Below are 9,279 nucleotides of genomic sequence, written 5' to 3' on the forward strand. Positions count from 1 at the left end.
TGCTGTGGGAGGCATCACCGATTGGAGGTCACCCCAGCTGCTGTGCTGCAGGAGGCATCACTGATTGGAGGTCACCCCAGCTGCTGTGCTGATGTATCCCAGAGTCCATGCTAAGTCAGGCCCACAGATGCTCCCAGCTGAAGATGGAGCATGGCAGGGCAGGCAGGATAGGCTTGTTCTCAGCTGATGTGCTGCCCTTTGTGGGCAGCCTTGGCTCAAGGACTCCCACAGGCTTTAGTGAGACTGCCCTGTACCCTGAGGTTTCTCCTCCCCAACCCTCCTCTTCTCCCCGTCCTTTCTGCAGCAGTGAGACCTGCACTGTGATCTCTCCCTGCTCCCCCCATTTTTCCCATTCTCTCCTCACAGATCTAATCTCATCTTGATGTCTGCTTTCTGGAGGACCCAGGCAGGCACAGTGTTGTAGGGATTAAATGAATGAATAGAAGTGAAGTACATGGTAGGTGCTTAATAAATGTTAGGTACGAAGATGCTGAAGAGGATGATGACTGGCCAAGGGGTCAGAATCCCTTCCTGTCTAGTGTCAATGCTAAGTAACACCTTGGTTCTGTTTTCTAGGGGAGAAGTAACAGCTATTGTGCAGGACCAGTCCCCCAGTGGCCTTGGAAACTTAGCTCTTTCCTCTCATTTCACGTGTAGTTCCCAGTAGTAACTGTAGAATGTGCTGAGACTGAACATCCTGAGATAAGGAGGAGCAGCTTGGCTCTTCCCATTCCTTAGAACAGGATGTCTTGCAACCATTTAGTCCAGTGAGTTCAGCTGCCATCTGGCATGAAAACAAACAGCAATTTGGGGATCCCTCAGTGTGATGCAACGTGGGCAGGCACTGACCAGACTCCACCCACCCTGGCAGCTTTCTGAGCCTTGGAGGAACGGGCTTGCCATAAACCCCAGGTTTCTATAATCCCTTGCACTTGTCTTTAAGTAAGAGAGTTGCTTCATTTGTGGGAATTTTCTGCCTCACTGGGCTCATGCAAGTGGACTGCTGTTGGTGCCTGGTATTGCAAGGCATTGGGCATCTTCTTCTGGGATTGATACAAATGCACTGTGAACCTGTTTCACTTATCATTTTTCTGATTACTATCAATCAGTGACACAGATGGGCTGTTTGATGACATCCCTGATGGGTGGTGTTTCTAAAACTTTTAATTCATCTTCCTTCTCTGCATCCAACAATCAACACAGTGCCAGCAAGAAACCCCAAATAGTGATTTGGGAGGCTGTGTTTTAGTGTCCGAGAGCCTTCATATTTTATTTTGATATGCTGAAGAAATAGGTAGTAATGTGGGGGAAACATCAGCTTTATAAGTTACAGGACAGTCTTTTCATTTCAGAAAAGAATAATCTTTCTAATCTTTGTACCTCTAATTTAAACCTAGAAGCAGCAGTGTAAACTGTTATCTGGGCTCTATGGTCTTCACATGCTAACCCCAGATCAGTGATTTTCGACCGGTGTGCCGAGAGAGGATCTTAGATGTGCCACAAAAATTTTTAAAGATCATTAATTAAATCATTTTTCCAAAGAAGTTCAAAGCACACTAAGTATATTCTTTTTGTTTACTCTTTTTTTAAATCAACATAATTTAAGTATGCCATGGGAGTTTAACTATAGGTTCAAGTTGTGCCACAAGATAAAAAATGTTGAAAAACAATGCCCTAGATGCTAAGGAAGTACTATTTCTCTATTATTACCACTGGTAGGAAAAATATGTTAGTTGTTTACAGTGTTTTTGAAATTGACTAAAAAAAAATCACTTATCTTCATAGTTGTAATTCAAAATTAACAATAATGGAAGCTTTATCCCAGGAAACCGCATATCAATCTGAGTATCCTTTTCACATATGATGGAAAGAGTTTGTCCTGTCTCAGAGGAGGAAAAATAGTAGGTAAGAAATCTGAGACAGTTGGTTTCATCCTGCCTAAGGTGAATTTGATACATGACGCTGGCTGGCTTATCATTCCTGAGACGTCTCCTGTGGCTCTGAGGTACCCCTCCAGGACCCAGGTCACTGAAAGAGGTGCAGTAGTTCTCCCTGCCCAATTCTGACACGATTTGCTGTATTTACCTCTATGCGATATTCAGCATCCAGGGCTCTGGCGGCCTGCGTGTGACGGATGGATGGCATGTTGTGAATAATTGGTGTCAATTTTCTGCCAAGGAACTGATTGTAAAAAGTTTTACTGCAAGTGAATAAGGAATGATTTCCTAAGGTTTGATTCTCCAGGGAGCCCAAATGGATGCATTTGGGACTTTCCAGGTCAATTCAGAGGCAGAGCCAGAATATGTGGCTAAACGTTTTGGCTGATTCAATCATAACCTAAGTGTTGTGATTGGCAATAGATATTCTGCAAGCTTGATTCAAACAGGGACAATTTAACCTCAGAGGGGTAACCCGAGGGGGTTGCACGGTCAGGATAATTTATTCTTTCAGTTATATTCTCGTTGCTGCAGAAGAGATGAATTTGGTAATTGGGAATATCTCTGGACTTGTATGCTTAGCCACATACACCATGAACAGAAATGTCTCTTTTACTTGGGCCCTGGAAATAGTTGCTGTGATTAATATGCTCATCCATACGCTTTTTTATACCCTTTATAAGCAAACAATGATTTTTAAAGAATTAAACGTGGATTGAAATTCATTCTGTAATCACACTAATAAATGGCATTTTAAAAGATATAGCAGAAAAACATTGTGCTAAGCAGAAATGGCAAGTAAGAAATTGATTTCTTATGACAAAGAGAAGCTTTCTACCTCCTCGTTCGCAACGGAAAGAAAGAGAATCCTAAAATATGCCATATAATCAAGCACTTTCTTGTCTTTGGCAGAAAGCCAGAGCTATAGCTTCACATCGTCACATGAGCTCCCGCCTCCTCCCCGGCTCCCTCCCCACCCTGCTGGGGCCCACCTCATGGTGAGCTCCTCTTCCTCTGGCAGAAGCATGTTTGCATTTGCAGGGACACCCCCCCACCCCCGTAGCACAGACCTACAGATATTTTCAAGCCACTCAGGGAGCTGGGGCCCTCTGGAAATTTAAACTTTCCCCTGTCAGCCCAGCTCACAGCTCAGTGCAGAGAGGAGAAACCCAGGGCCCCCTAAGTTCCTCTTGGAAGCCCACAGACAAACTTGTGATGAATCATAGTCCACAGGAGCAAACCACATTTTAAAATTTGAATGAATAGAGTCAACCAGTAATATATTCCCAAATATATTCTTTTTGTGGTGTTGTTGCAATTTTTAGCCAGGGCCAGGTTTGAACCTGCCACCTCCGGCATATGGCGCTGGCTCCGTACTCCTTGAGCCACAGGCACCTCCCCCAAATATATTCTTCTAAGATTTCTTTTACACTTGGGTAAGCCTTGTGTGCTAGTTTGCCTTTAAGGTGACACATTTATATAATGCTCATTTCTACCACAGAGTCTGTGATAAAAGGTATATGTTCTTAGAAAAGTGTGCATCAAAGAGAAAAAATACTGAAAATAATGTTTTTCAGTTTAAATGAATAATGTACTCCAAACAGGGAATGTGTTTATAAGAGATACTATTTTTGTCCTATCCCACTGTGATTTTTGCTACATAAAGTGGGAGGGCAGGGGTCAGAACCTCACTAGAGACCATGAGGACAGATAAAAGTTGGAAAAACCCGATCCAGTTACTCGTGTGCAAATCCAATCTGGTGTGCGGAGGCTTTGACTGTGCCTTCCCTGTGACAGTCATTTGTCATTCCCAGTCCAGCATCAGTTGCACCTGACAATCTGTGCTCTTCGTGAAGGCACGGCTCTGATTTGCTTGTTACTTAATTCTCACAACTAATATATGCAAAAACACAGTAGGTGTGCAACCCGTGCTTAGTAAGTGACATTAATACTAGGTGGAGAGATGAGTGAGTAGTGATCAGTGGAGAAGGAAAGCAGAGGTCAATAAAGAGGTAGGTTTTGAATCCCAGGACAGGGCATATACAGGTCCTAGGCCATCATGCCCCTACCCTGGGGACATCTGGAACTTGGGATTTAGGCAGGAGTCTGGCACTGGGCTGATGGCCATGTGATGACCCAAGGCAAGGCCAAGTTGGCAGGTGGAGCAGAAGGAGGCTTGGCTGTGAGGGATTGAGGAACACAGAAGCGGGGATCCAAGCTCAGTTTGATGCTCTGCCCATCATGAAAAAATGTACCTACGTAGTTGTGGTCCCTCTAGTTACCAACTCGCAGCAAAGAGTGTGGACCTCGTGATCCGATTCCTTGGCCCTGCTGTGCCTCTGTCCCTGGCTGACCGTGAACGGGTCAGTTAGCCACTCCTAGTTTCAAGTAACTCCTTGGGAAAATGGTTGTAGTAAAGCCCTCTTGCCAAATAAAACAAAAACTTATTGTTTACTATAAGGACTATGTAAAAATTTAAAAAAATTTCCATGATAGAAAAATACTTTAAAATGTTAACCAGTATCGGCTCAGCATTCTTTTGCATCCTGCATGGATGGGGAAAGTTGCCTTGAACCTTTTGGGCTCCCACCTCTCACCTTCAAGTGCACAGGTAAACCCTGGATAAACCCTCTAAGATCCTGCAGGGGAGGGAAGCGAGACTGTGGAAGGATGTGCAGCCTGAAGCTTGAGCCACAGGCCCACAGACCAACTCTGAGCACCAGCCTGCCCTGTCCCATTCAGCCAGAGAGGAGCCAAGGAGAAAAGGCCAATCAGAGACAAAGACAGTGGTTCAGCCCATTCCTGCTCTGTCCGGGACCCCGTGGTGCTGACTGTCCCCGGACTGTTCAAACCTGTCTCAGTCTTTGCCCTGACCTGGGAATCTTCCTCTCCCTTTGGTTCCTTCTGCCAGGACCGATGCTGCTGTGAGCTGGGCAAGAGTTTGGTCTGGAAGGAGGTCCTACACTGTTTTTTTTTTCCCAATGGACCAGAACACTCCAAGTCCCAGACTGAAATATTCTCCTATCTTGGTGCCTAGCCAATTGGTTTCTTAGCTGTCCTCAGCTCAGACGTCCTCTCCTCAGAGAGGGGAGGATGGAGGTGGCGACCTGGAGGCATTGCCATTGGTGACCTTGGACTATGGAACTCTGCATCCCTGGTCGACCCTGAAGCTTTAACCATTGGGTGCCTGGGTGCTCAGGACACTTTGCTCTTTCCCGGGCATCCTCTAGCCCCATAGAGTCTGTGGGTCCCCACGGAAAGAGACATGTGAGAGATTGAATACACTGGTGGTACCTTGGTAAGTGTCATCTTCATGCTGTTTAGAAAAAAGGATCTGATATCTCTCACAGCCTGAGTTGTGGAGTAAAATGTCCTCCTGCCAGAAATGTGAATTTCAAGTGAGCAGGACATGCTCGTGGTTGAGAGGTCACCAGAGGAGAACCTGGGAGGAAGTTCTGAGGAGGACGTCTCTCCAGGTGACGGGGTTTGTTGGGTCATTCATTTGTTCACTCGCTTATTCCACAAATACTGATGAATCCCTGCCTGATGCAGGGTCTGTGACAAGCCCTGTGATACAGTTTGAGGAACACCAGCTGGGTCCCAGTTTCAGGGGATACCAACCAACACCCCTGCCTTGCCCTCAGCTCGGCCGTCTCCTGGCTTTTGTCTTCAGGGCTCATGCTGAGTTGCACTCCCATTCTGGTTCCGCCTGTTATCAGCTTGAGCTATTCCCCTATTTCACATCTTTTAGTTTCTCATGAACAGACTCTCTAATTGTCCCCCTTGCTTTCCAATTTGCCCAGTTGCCCCCTTGCCCAGTTCCCTGAGTAAAAATCTCTTTTCAATACCCTAATAGATGTAAAGACATGAGCAATGATATATTTCTGTCAAGGGGTTGAAAGTTCATGTAAAATTAGGGGGATGAAACTTTAACCCGCTGAAATGGACTAAATAGGGACAGTTTCCTTAATACTGTTTTACTAAGTCCAGTTAATTTCTTCCTATTTCAAGAGCCAGGCTTTAAGATAAATATTAATTATTTTAAATATAATTTTAATTTTTTGTATGTTGTCCAATTTTTATTTCATTTAAAATTGATGGTATTTTGGTGACTCCATGACTGGTCGAGGTCTTTGGGGTACTCCCGGGCCCCCAAGCGTCATTCATTACATTAGTTGAATGGAATAATGTGTTTTAAATTTGAAATGCATGGCAGTAGATAGCAGGATTTTTAACTCATTACAGAATAAATTGTGAAATTTATTTGGAAAGTCACAGTTATAAATCTACAAAATGCTGGCCCTTTCATGCTGTTTTAAGACAGATCTCTCTTTCATGAATTAATTCTTCCGTTCTCACATTCCATGGGTGCCCTCAGGCTCCCTGTCCTAACAGCTGGGGCAACAGGAGGCCCTACATAATATTCTAGGATAGAATTTTTTTTTTTTTAAATTTCAAGATGCAGTCTGCCAAAGAATGTCCCTAATGCCTTCCAAAAAGAAACAGCTGGCCGTGAGCTAGACTTTCCGAATTGACCCTAACCTGTACCCAACAAACTGACAGAAGGTAATTATTTTTACCCTTTTTTAGTGTTTGTTTTCCAAATACATTCTTTTTAGAAGAGCTATGTAGATTTTTGTTTATTCAAAACTGAAAGTGTAAGAGTAATTTTCTGAATCTCATAAGGCCCATCATAACATTTTTTTTTAATTTAATAAACTATTTAAGACAGGAGAGACTCTGAAACAATAAAAGTTTATCTTCTGGAATTGTCATTATTCCTTCTTTCCAGATGGATCCCAAAATAGTTGCCAGGAATACTGCTTTATTTATGACTTAGAATAGAAACACATAGAGAACCATAACAATTGTCTCTGCTAAAACTATTTTCTGCAATTACTGAAGGAAATAACAGAAATGCTAGGAAAACACATATTCATCAAAATAGCAGATTTTTTCTTTGTGAGCTGTAATTAGTTCCTGTGCCAATTTCCATTCTCTGAATTGCATGCTAGATGATGGGCAGTTTTTTGTGGGGTTTTGTGTATGTGTGAGAGAGAGAGAAAAAAAATGAATGTATTAGCTCATAAGCACGTCCTGACCAGATTACAAATTAGTTTCTTGGAATGTGTCAGTACATAAACAGTCTTCCTAAAAAAGAAGTCCTTTTTTTTTTCAGAAACACTCTTCACATAACCTTCATTTTATTTTATTTTATTTTATTTTTCATAGATGTTAGCTCCCATAATGTCATGAAGAACAATTGGACCTTCTTTTGGTATAATACACATGTATTGAGTGGCAAGTGTGGCCATTTGGGGTACAGTACGAATTATTTCATTCCAGTGGTCCTTTTTTGCTTTCATGCCAGTAAACTAAGAGTTCATAACTAACATGGAAATTTTGGTGACAAGGGTGCAGCTTCAGGCCTGGTCTGGGGGTGTCTGAGCTGCGGGGCGGGAGGGGTATAAACCGGAACAGCTTAAAATCCACATCTCCATTTCCGTGGCTGATAAAGTTGTGCTTCATCCTGGATAACCTGTCACCAGAAGAAATTCAGCTGAGGGCTCACCAGGTCACTGATGAGTCCCTGGAAAATACAAGAAGAATCCTGGGATTAGCTCTTGAGAACTTCGAGTCTGATAAGGCCTATCTGAGACCAAGGCCGGGGGAGACAGTGGAAACAACTCATCTAGCAACGTAAGATCTAAGCAGCCGGGGGACAAAAGATCAGCCTCAGCCACCACCAGCAGGAGCAGCCAGTGGAGGGCACATTAAAGGTGTAGAAGATGGAATGGAAGGGACCTTGCTCAAGTGGGCAGCACCCTGGGAGGTCTAGAAAACATGGCCCTGGTCATGGGCACTAAGAGTGCAGCTCAAAATGGACAAATAGAATGGGACACAGACAAGGCTGACAGCAGCAAATGGTACTGACATCGCCAACGCCAGAGCTGAGAGCGGCTCCCTGGCAGCTGAACAAAACAAGCCATGGCCGTGTAAGGATCTAGTTGGGTGTAATTTTTCATTTAAGTTGCAGTTATTGCCAGTTTAGGCTAATGCTTGGTTTTGGAGCTTTTATGTACAGTATTTTTGTTATGCATCACAATTTTGCAACTTCTCCTTCACATAGTATACAAAGCACTTTCTTAAAATGAGCTTAATTTCTGAACTCTTAGTGATTCACATATGTACACACATTCTGTGATCCCATTTCTTATTGCACCATTTAGGGACACTTTGGATAAATGAATAGCTTTTTATTTTCCTATTATTATAGTATCATGGTCCCATAATAGGTCTATTAACCTCATAAATATCATTAGTCTTTGAAAAACAGTATGTAAATATATATCAGTAACATGAGACTTTTTCTGTAAAAGAGGGCTTAAAAGCTTTAGGAAAAGTTTGACAAAGTATATCAAATGAATTCAGAATTACCTCAGTGCCAAGAATTATGTTTTGATAGGAACAAGGAAACTTATTCTGATCTCAAGTAGAAAAAAGACTGCTTTGAGTTTTATGTAGTTTTAGATGTTTAGAAAATTATAATTTATTCTGTCTTACTAAAAGTAATTTGGAAAATTATGCCTTTGGTTTAATTATCGGTGATTACACTGTCATTCTCTCGCCCTTGTGAATTGAACTGTGTCCAGAATCAAGTTTACATATGTCCTACACAGGGTTAGGAGAATCTGATTGTTATTTGTTACCATTAGCTAAAAATTAGCATCTGAATATTTCAAAGACTTCACTGTGGATTGGGTTGACCAGTAACCACTGCTTGATCCTTTCAATTAAATTTTCTCACTAGCTAAGAAAAAATATATATAGAAATGTTGATTCCATTTTAAAATAAAACTATTGAGCACTTACTATATGCTAGATAAGATACTAGGAGATCAAAAAGTGAACACAATAAATTCCTACTTCAAATACACAAAACATTGCTGTTCCCTAGTCTAGAAGTTTCCTGTGACTGAGGAAAGCGCTCAGGCCCCAACCAAGGCGGGTGTGGCGACCCACCCACCTTCAGCACGTTGATGCTCTGTGAGATGATAGCCCAGTGCTACTAGATTTTCCAGTTTTTGAAAGAAATATAAAAAAGTGAGATTTTTATGTATGGCTATTTATTTTTGAATGTTGACAGTGAATTCATAATTGTTAAAACCTTGGGCAGGGCAAGCAGTCTACATCTGTCTTTGGGCCTACAACTGTTTCTGTAAATTTAGTTTTAAAAAACAGTGGTCAGAAGAGATTAAACTTTCACTTTTTGCAGATGATATGATAGTATATCTGGAAAACACCAGGGATTCTACTACAAAACTCCTAGAAGTGATCAAGG

The sequence above is a fragment of the Otolemur garnettii genome, unplaced genomic scaffold (genome assembly GCF_000181295.1).
Source record: "Otolemur garnettii isolate 467f Iridium unplaced genomic scaffold, OtoGar3 scaffold00071, whole genome shotgun sequence".
NCBI lineage: Eukaryota > Metazoa > Chordata > Mammalia > Primates > Galagidae > Otolemur > Otolemur garnettii.